This window comes from Podarcis vaucheri (assembly GCF_965113315.1).
Source record: "Podarcis vaucheri genome assembly, chromosome: 6".
NCBI classification, from domain to species: Eukaryota; Metazoa; Chordata; class Lepidosauria; order Squamata; family Lacertidae; genus Podarcis; species Podarcis vaucheri.
In genome coordinates this window covers 95,921,411-95,935,139 of record NC_138764.1, presented here as the reverse complement: position 1 = coordinate 95,935,139, position 13,729 = coordinate 95,921,411, and the positions used below count along the sequence as shown (strand labels likewise).

The window sequence follows — 13,729 nt, the reverse complement described above, 5'->3', positions numbered from 1 at the left end:
AAAATATGTCCGCAAACATGTACAGACAGAGATTTATACAGCCTCCCACGAAAATAATATTAGGGTAAACCTGCACTTGTGAGAACTCAATAATGTGAAACTGAACACCTCCAGGGATTCTCTAGTGCGGAACACGTGGAGGAAAAAAACACACTCCAGGCTTTCATTATCTCCCTCTTTCATACTGAGTTAATTTCAGGAGGCTTTGCAAGCTTGGAACATGTGAAGTCGAAGGATCTAATGAACAACTATGTATGGGTAAACATGGCTAATTAGGCACCATCAAACCGTTACAAACTGACAACTACAATTTTCATTTATTGATGTGGTATGGATCTTCTGCTCTTTGTAAACAATAGCTAAAAAAGCGGGTCGGGGGGGTGAGGAAAAGTTTTTGAACTATTAGGCGCAGGATGCATAATTAACTCCTGATAACAGAGACATCACCTTGCCAACAAAGGTCCGTATAGTTAAAGCTATGGTTTTCCCAGTAGTGGTGTATGGAAGTGAGAGTTGGACCATAAAGAAGGCTGATCACCGAAGAATTGATGCTTTTGAATTATGGTGCTGGAGGAGACTCTTGAGAGTCCCATGGACTGCAAGAAGATCAAACCTATCCATTCTGAAGGAAATCAGCCCTGAGTGCTCACTGGAAGGACAGATCCTGAAGCTGAGACTCCAATACTTTGGCCACCTCATGAGAAGAGAAGACTCCCTGGAAAAGACCCTGATGTTGGGAAAGATGGAGGGCACAAGGAGAAGGGGACGACAGAGGACGAGATGGCTGGATAGTGTTCTCGAAGCTACCAGCATGAGTTTGACCAAACTGCAGGAGGCAGTGGAAGGCAGGAGTGCCTGGCGTGCTCTGGTCCGTGGGGTCACAAAGAGTTGGACACGACTAAACGACTAAACAACAACAACAACAATTAACTGCCCCAAGAAGTTGTGATGGCCGCTAACTTAGATGGTTTTTTAAAGGGACAAAGGGAAACTGCAACAAATTGTTGCAGAATGTTATGCTCCTATTCACTGTTGGCAGCCTTGTCCTCCCCCATGAGACTCCAGTCCATCCCTCTCCCACCCAGTTTCGCATTTCCCTCCCACAATAGCACTATATGGACACTGAGCATGAACAGTTCTCATAGAGTTGGGTTCCCCCCCCAAAAAAAAAATGATTTGCATGTGCGTGTTTGTGTGTGCTTTTGCAGACTTGTGGATCCCCCTGTTGGGCCTTCATTGGTGGTTTTTAAGCAGAGGTTGGGAAGCCACCTTTCTCGCCCTGATCTGGCCACAGTGATCCATGCAACAGTCACTTCCAGGCTTGATTTTTGTAGCTCTATGCGGGGCTGCCCTTGAAGCTACCCAGAAACTCCAGTGGGTGCAGAATGCCGAGGCTCCTTACAGGGTCCTTGCCATGGAATCACATTCATCCAGTGCTTTACCAACTGCACTGGCTCCCGGTGGAGTACAGGGTCAGGTTTAAGGTGCTGGTTTTGACCTTTAAAGCCCTATGCGGCCTTGGACCCAAGTACCTATGAGACCGCCTCTCCTGGTATGCCCCGCAGAGGACCTTAAGATCCACAAATGACAACATTTTGGAGGTCCCAGATCGCAAGGTGGTTAGATTGGTCTCAACTAGGGCCAGGGCCTTTTCAGTACTGGCCCCGACTTGATGCAACACACTGTCACAAGAGACTAGAGCCCTGCGGGACTTGACATCTTTCCGCAGGGCCTGCAAGACAGAGCTGTTCCGCCTGGCCTTTGGTTTGGACTCAGTCTGACCCTTATGTTTCCCTCCCCTTATGGTCTTGATTTATCAGCTACTTTTAAAATGAGGGTGCATTTTAAATTGCATTTTAACACGTATTTTAAATTGTGTTTTTTCTCCCCCCCCCCCATTATGTTTTTTACTGTGATTTTATTGGTGTTAGCCACCCTGAGCCTGGCTCTGGCCGAGGAGGGCGGGGTATAAATAAATATTATTATTATTATCTGTCATGGATGCTTTAGCTGAGATTTCTGCATTGCAGGTGGGGTGGGATAGATGACCTATTGGGTCCCTTCCAACTCTACCATTCTGCAATTCTACTGCTAATCTTTCAATGGGACTTCTATTTCTTCATATGCAACCAAGAAGATTTTGCTCACAACCACATAGCTGGCCGACATTATTTTACTTTCTAAATACACTCATTTATTTCTCCAAACAATGAGCGGACAAAGGGTGCAGAAGTCTGAATATACTAGGTTTTCTTTGTTGGTGAAAAGATTACCCTCCCTCCTTTCAAGAAGAGATGCCTGAACGCAGTAAGGGCAAGGTGTGTGTGTGTGTGTGTCTGTATGTTTACCGCTGGCACAAACAGCTAAATCCTTCTTTATCACGGACCATGAAGGAATGTAATCACACTCATAAAATGAACACCCGCTCATAATAGGTTGGAGATGAAATGCCAGATAGTAGAAGTATAAATCTGGAAATCCCATACTCCCAGAATGCCAGGCCCCGCTGCAGATTTTTGTCAGAGAAATGAGGTTGTTTTGTGTGTTCCCGATAAAGTCTATTGTGAATTTATTCAAGCAGCTAAGTAAGACGGCAGTTGCCTGGAAAGGCAAAACGCCCATCAGGTATGCAACTCCAGGGGCTACACTCATCCCACACGACTTTGATCCATCTTCACAAAGATAGGAGAGCTTGTTGCCATCTGCTGTCTTCGGAGATTTGTTTTCTAATAATATCACCAATTGACGGAGCACTTTGTAGCAGCAACAATGAGCGTTTATGGAGAGGGGTGGGGGAATAATCTGCTAAATACATAGTGAAAGCTTCTCTCTTCGGAGATGAAAACAAAGAGATTTGGTAGGGGCAGCTCTCACATGTGTCAATATCACTTGATTTACTTGGCACTTGTGCCTGGGCCACTGAATGTGGGATCCGAGTCCCTTGAAAAACTCCCTCAACTGTTCCTCATAAGGCTTGGCTTTAAGACACTTGATCATTTTGGCCACCCTCCTCTGCACATGTTCCAACTTATCAACATCCTTCCTAAATTGTGGTGCCCGTAATTGGACACAGTATTGTGGTGCTGTGGGTTAAACCACAGAGCCTAGGACTTGCTGACCAGAAGGTCGGTGGTTTGAATCCCCGTGATGTGGTGAGCTCCCGTTGCTCGGTCCCTGCTCCTGCCAACCTAGCAGTTCGAAAGCACATCCAAGTGCAAGTAGATAAATAGGTACCGCTCCAGCGGGAAGGTAAACAGTGTTTTCCTGCGCTGCTGTGGTTCGCCAGAACCAGAACTTAGTCATGCTGGCCACATGACTTGGAAGCTGTACACCGGCTCCCTCGGCCAATAAAGCAAGATGAGCGCCGCAACCCCAGAGTCGGCCACGACTGGACCTAATGGTCAGGGGTCCCTTTACATTTACCTGTAACATTTACATTATCCATTTACATTATCCATTTACATTTACATTATCCAGGTGTGGTCTGACAGAGGCAGAATAGAATGGTACTATGACTTCCCTTGATCTGGACCCTATACTTCTGTTGATGCAGCCTAGAATAGCATTAGCTTTTTTTGCTGCTGCATCACATTGTTGAAGCTTATGTCCTACTAAGACCCCTAGATCCTTTTCACATGTACTACTCGTAATCCAGTTGTCCCTCTTCTTATATTTGTGGAGCTGGTTCTTCCTGCCTAAGTGTAGAACCTGACATTTGACCCTATTGAAATTGATTTTGTTATTTTTGACCCAGTTCTCCAATCTGTTAAGGTCATACTGAATCCCAACTCTGTCTTCTGAGGCCTCCCAGTTTGGTGCCATCAACAAATTTGATGAGCATCCCCTCGATTCCTTCATTCAAGTCATTCATAAAGATGTGGAACAGCAACAGGCCCAAGACAGAACCCTGCAGCACCCCACTTGTCATTCCCCCCCCCCAGAAAAAAGGAACCATTTATGAGTACTCTTTGGGTTCATTCAGTCAACCAGCTACAAATCCACCTAACAGTTACCTTGTCCAGTCAACATTTCCAAGCTTCTCCACAAGAATAACATGGGGAATTCTGTCAAAAGCCTTACTTAAATCAAGATACACTATGTCCACAGCATCCCCCTGATCATCGTGTTAGATCAGTGATGGCTATATTACATCAGTGACTTGCTATTTCAGCCACTGAGGGTACTTCAGATTAACCGTTAACTCCCAAATTGCACACAATCTCTCATTCTTTAGCCTTATTTATTTCAAATTCTTCCAACCGCTTGCTTCAAAAGTAATCTTCATTGGGACTACTCCAGAGAAAATGGAGCACAGACGTTCTCCAGACAAGTCTGGGTCTCTGAAATGCAGAGAAATCTCTCTTCGCAGCACGGGGGAGAGAAAACCCAGAATAATCAAACCTTGTCCTTCATGCATGGAGACCGACAGCCATTAGTCTCCATTGGCAGACCTGAAGAACAAAAATTTCTTTTTGATTCCTTCTGTACACTGTGCCGATATTTTATGACCCACTGCAATAACCACAAATTGCTAACATTTATTAATCTCGAAAGTTTTTCCCTCTCCTAAGCATGAGCTATAGTACAGTACGAGTCTTCTATAGAGGGAATCCAGCTCACAGAGCAGGGGTCAGCAAACTTTTTCAGCAGTGGGCCGGTCCACTGTCCCTCAGACCTTGTGGGGGGGGCAGACTATATTTTAAAGAGAGAAAAAGAGAACAAATTCCTATGCCCCATGTAATGGAAATTGGGGTTGCTTGTGCGTAAACTGCAAACTGCTCCAAGCTAGTCGTATAGCTAAAACTTTCCCTGGTTTGACAGCCCTTGAAACGCGACTGTCTTAGTCACTGGCAGAATCCGTGAGTGGGCGTCTCCTAAATTTCTTCCAACATAGAAATTCTTTGACGCCCAGTCTCCTCCTAGATTCTCTGCGCGGAAGCCTTCTGCGCAGCGTGGGCGTGCTAAGCGGAGGTCCAGTGCTCTCTCCGCTGATTTCACTGGAAGAGTCTCGGAGCCTCCTCTCCGCAGTACTCTCCACCTTTCCTTCCTCCCTGGTGTCCCCTGGATTTCCTTCCCCAGAGGAAGCTCTCTCTCTCTCTCTCCTTGCTAGTTCCCTCCCCTGCATCATTGGAGCGCCTTACCTCTCCTCTCGCCTCTGATGGCAGTTCCCTGACACCCCACAAAGAACCCAGAGATGCATTTTAAATAAAAGGATACATTCTGCTCATGTAAAAACACACTGATACCTGGACTGTCCACGGGCCGGACTTAGAAGGCAATTGGGCCAGATCCGGTCTGCGAGCCTTAGTTTGCCTACCCATGTCACAGACAATGCCTCCCTCCAAATCCAAACTGAAATGGAAAGGATGGTGCAAAGGAGCAGAGAAAGCGAAATTCGGGTTACCAACTGCCAAGCAGCTCAATTCTGAGCTGGTCTTTTCCAGAGAGAGAGATTCACTCTCACAGGACTCATGCCTGTGGTTGTGCAAAAGTCTGCAGCCAGAGCCACTCCAACCTCAGAACAGTGACATCAGAAAGGCCAAAAATAAAAAGGAGGTTGTGTCAGGGGCATGTCATGGGTGCACCAGGAGAGGCTGTGAATCTTCAGGATCCAAAATCCTCCCATTTGCCCGTGTGGTGCAGTGGTCAGAGTGTTGGACTGGGACATGGGAGGCCAGGGTTCAAATCCCCGCCTAACCATGAAGCTCACTGGGTGACCTTGGGCCAGTTACTTCCTCTCAGCTTAATCTACGTCACAGGGATGTTGTAGGAATTAAATGAGAGAACTATGCACACCACCTTAAGCTCCTCGGAGGAAAAGGTGTGATATAAATACCGCAAATAAATAAGGCGGGAAGCAACTAACCCGTCTTGAGAGCAACAGGAAGGAAAAGGCTTTCGGATCATATCAGTGGTAGAAGGCCAAAAAAAGGAAGAGGAACCTCATTTTCCTATTCCCAATGCAAGCTAACAGGGCATTGGAAAAGGCGGGTCTTATTCTGCCTTGATTCCTCCCTTTCCCATAGGATTACTCTTTTAATCAATTAATATAACCAATTAGCTGATGAAGCATTGCAGCATAACCCAAACTTGTAGGCACTGGGACAATTCAAGCTTTAAAAAATCACCCCACATGGCACTTTAGTATCAAATCAAACAATACGCACTTTCTCTAAATTTTCTAAATGCAAAAGTTAGGAATGCAGCTATGAACCATATTTTAATTTCCCCCCCTTTTGCATCACTGAATACTTACCGAGCAGAAGGTACTATCTGTGATAAATGCTACCTGTCAAAGCTTTTACTTTGATCATGCTTGAAGGAGGGAGGGGGGCCAGAGGAGGAAGGATTTCTAAATCATTTGCTTGGAAATTTTTAATTCTTTAGTGGGTTGTTTGTTTGCCTCAAAGGGAAGCTCTAACCTATTTTACATTGTCAACTCTATTTTTAAACAAAGTTCTTCTTTGTACTTTAAAGCTTCCCCATAAAATACTTCTTAGGCTCATTTTGTAAAATTAAAACGGGAGAGATGTTTTTTAAAACTATCACCTGCATCAGCAAACTTCCTGGCACTTTTATTTATCCGCCGGCTACAGGAAGCAGAAATCTAACTGAGGGCTCCATTTGCTCAGATTAAAAGCATCCTGCTAATTCTGTTGTTTTGCGTGGCACCACGAATGCTCAAAGTGAGTCAAACATCATACGGCGCTGATCTTCGACGGGTGAGTCGGGATCCACTAGTGCACCAGGACCTGATCCAAGGTGAGACACAACAAGAGCCCAATCGCTCTGCAAAAACATGGTAAGGGATTAAGGGAATGGGTCTCCAAAGGCATGGTTGGGTTAAAAGTGGGTGGTGGGTTTGAAAAGGATGGAGGCTACTGCCATACCAGAAAACTTCCTCTTCTCTTCACATTGTCTGAGGACCAAACTATATATTGGGGGCATGGATTCATGACATGATCTCATGCTTAAAGATCCACCAGCCCAGCTGCACCCTGTCAACTTCTACGAACATATGAACATAGACAACTACCTTACTCTGAGTCAGACAATGGGCTGACCTAGCTCACTGTTGTCCACACAGACAGGCAGCTGTTTTCCAAGGGGTCAGGTGGGGAACATTCCCAGATTTACCTGGAAATGCTGGGAATGGAAGCAGGGACCTTCTGTATACAATGCAGATGCTCTGCTACTGAGCTATTATTTATTTCCTTCATATACCACCTTTCTTTTTGAGGCATCTCAAGATGGTGTAAATAGTTCTCCATTTCCCCATTTCCTTATTCCCATCTTTCATGATGGGCTCTGAGTGAGCTCCAGGCATGATGCTGGCACATTGCATGCCTCATGCGATAAAACATTACAAAGGGTATGAAGGGCTGTTGATTCTGATGGCAGCAACACACTCCTGGTGCATACAGCAGATCACCCAAATGTTCCTATTTTCCACGGACAGTCCAAGATTTACAGAAGCCATATCGGTTTCTGATTTGATCCTGGAATGTCCCGCTTTTCCTTTGTTGTTGTTGTTTAGTTTCTTAGTCGTGTCCGGCTCTTCATGACCCCATGGACCAGAGCATGCTAGGCACTCCTGTCTTCCACTGCCTCCCACAGTTTGGTCAAGCTCATGTTAGTAGCTTGGAGAACACTATCCAACCATCTCGTCCTCGGTCTTCCCTTCTCCTTGTGCCCTCAATCTTTCCCAACATCAGGGTCTTTTCTAGGGAGTTTTGTCTTCTCATGAGGTGCTGGAGGAGACTCTTGAGAGTCCCATGGACTGCAAGAAGATCAAACCTATCCATTCTTAAGGAAATCAGCCCTGAGTGCTCATTGGAAGGACAGATCCTGAAGCTGAGGCTCCAATACTTTGACCGCTTTTCCTTAGGATGTCCCTATTTTCATTGGAGAAATGTTGGAAGGTATGAAGTTATCTGACCTCCGAGCCAAGGAGATAAGTAACTAGACAGCCTTTGGAACACATCTGAAGTTTCTTAATGTTATTATGTTTTTAAATATGTTCGAAGCTGCCCAGAGTGGCTGGAGCAACCCAGAACGGGCTATAAATATTATTATCATTATTGTGAAATAGGACATCCCTATTTTCATCAGATAAATGTTGTAGGGCATGCATATAACAGGGATGGGGAACTCAGGCAGAAATGTGGCCCTCCAGGCCTTTGAATCTGGCTCCCAGATTTCTCCCTAGGCTACATGCCCTCCTGAGCCATTTGCCTTGCCTAGCCCTCTCCTTAAGCATTCTTGCCTGGGTGGGATTTGTCCTCAAGCTTGAAAATGCCACTTGCTTGTCTGGGTGGGGCACAGAGGGGCATGTGTAGAAGTTTGCCCACTGTGCAAAAAGTAAAATTTGCATTCGTAGCTTTGCCCATTCCCCCCGCCCCCCTCCTGCTGGCATGTAGAAAGCTTCCCTACTTCTGACGAAGAAGTCAGTCAAGAACTCAAGGATCTGATGAAAAACGTCTCTAGGCACAGTGGGCGGGGGGGGGGGGAAGATGGAGAGATTCAGGAAGAGGTGTGCCCTCTTATTTTATTTACAGAGAGGTGTAAGCCTCCTCAAAACCTTAAGCTACTTTCACTGGTTGTCTCGTAGGCGAGCGAAACAGATGTGAAGAAGGCTGCTTTCTAACACTGGCGCTTTCGCAGCAGGTCTGCCAACTGCCAATAAATTTATGAACAGTTTGTAGATCTACGGGAAGTTTTGAAGGGGAGGAGAGAGAGAGAGAGAGAGAGAGAGAGAGAGAGAGAGAGAGAGAGAGAGAGAAGCAGCCCAGGAAGGCAGAGAGGAAACATATTTATTGAAGACAAGCTGGCAAACACTTCTGGTTATAGGCAAGGGAAAGAAGTGTGAAGTTGCAGACTCAAGCCACAGCTGTCTCTTTCCACGAGGGAGAAAAAGAAAAAGAAACTCAGACATAGTCAGAAAGCCTGTGCTCATAAATTATAGTGTGATAAATACAACCACCAGGTTTTCAAGATCGCCACCCCAGCAGAATGAACAGGCGTGGTTCCTGGTGGAACCTCTGATCCCAGATATAACCCTGCTGGGATTCAATGGCATTCTCAGAAACCTGCTGAGATTTTTATATTTTTTTAGTTGCTGTGGTTGTATGAATCATGACCGCTGCATGTCAGCTTCCACTCTCACACGAAGGAGAGCTGTTTCAGACAACTTGTGCCCCCATGCCATCCTGGTGGGTTTCTGCAGTAATAGTGTGGGAGTTACAAATCATAATCAATCAATCAATCAATCAATCAATCAATCAATCAATCAGAGTATTGAACTAGATTGCCCTTTGAGAAACTTCCAGTACTACAATTCTATGATTCAGTAAAAGGCAATTTGATTTTTTTTTATTATTATTTTTAAGAAATCAAAGCCATACAAATGTGGCTGCATGAAGCCAAGCCATAAAAGCCGGGACAGGCCTGAGGGAGTTTCGATGTGGGGACCCTAAATTTGAAAATGTGCCCAGTTACTAAATTCCTATGAGGACACGGGACCATCCCTCTAACCTTTCTGATGAACCCATTGCTTTCCTGTCCTTGAACACCTCAGCAAGGGTTAAATTATATCAACAGCGTGAATGAAATTGGCAGGCCTTTTTTGTTATGCAAATGGAAGCTGGCACAGCCTCTGAGTTGTGGGGAAGGTTTAACTCTTTCTCTTCCTGCCATGGTTCCCAACAAAATCACTTCTTTGAAGCTTTGGTAAGAGTGAGTTCTGGTGAGAGTGTGGCCCAAGAGGAACACATTAAGAAGCCTTCATTTCTCTTGTGTCAAACTCCCCTTGTTGAATTGCAGCTCCAGGGGCTGAATCTTATAATAATGAAAATTTTCCCGATCAAAAATCACAGATATGCAATGTTGGATTCTTGTCTCATTACACATGCTAAAGCTATTTTTGGTCAACTGCATGCTTTCCCATGCTTTTTCCTGTAGGACTAATTGCAGTCGTTAACAGTTGTCAACAGGTTTACCATACCCATTGAGTCAATCACCCATCTCCTACTACCCTTCTAAGAAAAACCCCACCCCACCCCACCCTCCCACCATATATAAGGGTCTGGTGACTTCTGTTTCAGTGTATCTGAAGAAGTGTGCATGCACATGAAAGCTCATACCAATAACAAACTTGGTTGGTTTCTAAGGTGCTACTGGACAATTTTTTAAATTTATTTTGACTGCCACAGACCAACACGGCTATCTACCTGAATCTAGATATGCAATGTGAGTCTGCTCTCTCAACCTCTTCAGTGAAGAGGTCAGTGCACAGATCAAGGTTTAAAAACAATATGCTAGACCTCACGGAATCCTGCAGAGGTAGGTAATTTTCACATACCCCAAATCCCATATAAACAAGCCCTATATTTTAACAATCAGGATTCTCTCCAAAACTATACATTGAATGACTTCCTTTGTCAAGTGCTTCCTCCCTCCTTCGTTTCATTAGCATGGATTTACTCTCAGTCTGCATCCACTTTATTTATTCCTGATAGTTTAAAGAAGGCATAATAATGAACCTATCCCTGAATTTTTGGTTACACTAAAAATGCATATCCATGAGGTACTCTTTTGAGTTTCCTATTTTTGTTTGAATTAATTATTTGCTAGGCTCTCGCATGAATAATGTTGCTAAAAGGAATCCTTGACTTTGCTTTTCTATACATTTTCAAAGAGCATGGTGGCATTTTCTTTCCTGAGCTGGGAGCAGAAAGTTCTGAATCAAGCTGGAATACAAATAGCACAGCAGGAGAGAACAAACTTTGGAGGAAGAGCTGATTTCCTTTTTCCTTAAATACAGATGTGTTTGGACCTCCAGACAACAACTAAACAACAACTCCAGACATTGCTGAAATTATCTATCTATCTATCTATCTATCTATCTATCATCTATCTATCTATCTATCATCTATCTATCTATCTATCTATCTATCTATCTATCTATCTATCTATCTATCATCTATCTATCTATCTATCATCTATCATCATCCATCTATCTATCATCTATCTATCATCTATCTATCTATTATCCATCTATCTATCATCTATCTATCTATCATCATCTCACACAAACTGATGTGGAAATGCAGAGCACCAAACTTAATATCAGAACCATGAGAAACTGGTAGAAACTAACATGGACAACTTTGCCCATCCCTAATCAGGAGCACCCTTCAAGTCCACCTCCAGTAAGAGGAGGGCAGGACTCTAGCATCTTTCTGAGTTGTGCAGAAGAGGGAATTTCAGTGAGAGTGGTGTGTTGGCGATCACTCATAGCAGAGTAAGATTGTCTGCCATAAACGCGGTTTTAAAAGTGTAAATGACTGTGGAGGCCAATTCTGGATCCATATGTCGTTCCACAGTGGGAACAGAGGTTTCTGGGTGAGAGTTGATTATGGTGAGGGTTTGCCAAACATGCCTTCCTCTTAGCATGTTTCTCCCTTGTGTTCTGAGTTCAAGCATCTTCAAAACACATAACACTTTTGGTAAAGGCTGTTCTCTAATTGGAGCGCTCACAGGCCAGTGTTTCCCAGTTGTTGGTGTTTATACTACATTTTTTAATATTTGCCTTGAGAGAGTCTTTGAACCTCTTTTGTTGACCACCAGCATTACACTTACCATTTTTAAGTTTGGAATAGAGTAGTTGCTTTGGAAGACAATAATTAGGCATCCATACAACATGACCAGTCCAACAAAGTTGATGTTGAAGAATCATTGCTTTGACACTGGTGATCTTTGCTTCTTCCAGTGCATTGGCATTAGTTTTCCTGTCTTTCTAAGTGATGTATAATTTTTTTTGGATGGAATATTTTGTGGAGTTGGAGATGGCGGTGGCGTTTATAAGTGGTCCATGTTTCACAAGCATACAGTAAGTTTGGTAGTACTATAGCTTTGTAAACAAGCATTTTGGTTTCCCTGAGAATGTCCCAGTCCTCAAACACTCTGCACTTCAGTCGGGAGAATGCTACACTCTCAGAGCTCAGGAAATGCTGGATTTTGGCAGTGTAGAGCAGGCAGTGTAGACCAGCCTGAGCCAGTTGGGCCAATAATCTGGCTTGATTTATGTCATCTCCTTTTGGTCCGGTGAAGGTTGAATGGTCAGTGCTGCTCCTGCTTCCTGCTCCAGCTGCCAAAGAGAGGCTGAGGGGTAGAAGAAAGGAAGATCCTTCCTGTCAGAATGGCAAAATGCTTACACAATTTTGCTCAGCGTCCAGTGAGTTACCAGTTGACCAGCCTGGTCTTGAGTCCCTAGGCAAGAAATAATGCTTCTTCTTCTCTATTTTTGCCTAGGGAAGACTGGAGATGTGTGAAATTTCTCAGCAGGCCTAATTGCTCTTCTGATTCCACAGCATCATTGCTAATATCACATGCAATTAAATGGGAAATGTAGAGTGGCAGCCCAGCACAGACTACCAGCGATTTGTTCGTACAGTAGAAACTTTGGGATGACAGTGGCAGGGAGCAGGGGAGGGGGGGAATGGGAAAAAAGGAATGTACAGTAACCGTGGCCTGGGGAACCAGCAGAAAACACACGGCATACAAAACGCTGGGAAAGTCTGTTCACAGCCGGCGTTTCATTAATTTTTGCCAGGGGAGGAGATTGCTTTGCACAGCTTTACTATCTCTCTGTTTGGGGGCAAGTTGAAAAGCACAACACAGAGCACAGCCAAAACTGCCAAGTTTCATACAATAAAAAAGGGGGAGGGAGAGGAAAAGAGAGAGGGTGGGGAGGGGAGAGAAGGGGAAAAGGGAAAGGAAGGAGAATCATCCTCATGCAAATTCCTTCTGGCAAGCCACAGAGAGATGTGCAATCAGTCAGAGCTCAAGGCTTAGCAGAGGACCTTTTCAACAAAGCCGGTACTCAGGCAGGAGGAACAGGTGAATTTCACACAGTAGCAGGTGCTGCAGTGAGCTGCTTGTATAGTTCTGCCTGGGATCTCTGCACCAAGGCAGCCACCAAATGAACAGGCTTAGCAAAGGAACTTTTCAACAAAGGCTTGGGGAGCAGGTGGGTTTCAAGCTGGAGTAGAAATGAGACACGTGTAAGGCTCTGCTTGGGATGAACAGTGGCGTTGTCCTCCAGAGTGAGCTTTACAGAAGGCTGTGCGGAAGAAGTTGCCTTGTCCGATTTGCCCATCCATCCCACTATTGTTTATTTTGATTGGCAGCATCTTTTCGGGATCACAGGCAGAGATCCTTCCCAGTGCCAGATTCCCACATAGAGTGAGTAGGCAGCGGCCTCTGGGCCCTATGCCTTTTAGGGGCTCCACGACAATAATAATATTGATTTGATCTTGAAAGATAATTACAATCAAGCTTCCTTAGTTCAGTGTGATCCCACAAGAGTGCATGAACAAGAAACCTCCGGATACAAAGCTTTCTGCTAGTTAGTGTGTCGCAAGTTCCTGCCGACTCCAGATCCTAGTAGAATATTCGCAAGTAGCCGATAATTTGTGATGAGCCTCCTGAGATTTTGACTGCCTAGGGGCCTGAACAGGGTTTAATCCAACACTGGTCCTTCCTGGTCCAGGGTATATCCTTGGAGCTTCTGCATGTAAGTCCTGTTTTCCTCCTTCCGGATGTCGATAAAAACACATGCAAAAGGGTGACAAATTAACAGAGAACTTGCCTTCCTCCTTTAATGGCTTTTTAAGGCCTCTGACTACTGAGGTTCAGCACCTTAACTGCAGTCTGACTCCATATATTA

The 13,729-nt window shown here is 44.7% G+C and overlaps 1 protein-coding gene across 7 annotated transcripts in view; it reads right to left on the bottom strand.

Annotated features, from left to right (window-relative positions):
• CDH4 (cadherin 4) overlaps window positions 1–13,729 on the bottom strand; it is an 819,766-nt gene that overhangs the window by 409,111 nt on the left and 396,926 nt on the right. The gene's annotated exons all lie outside the window — the stretch shown is intronic.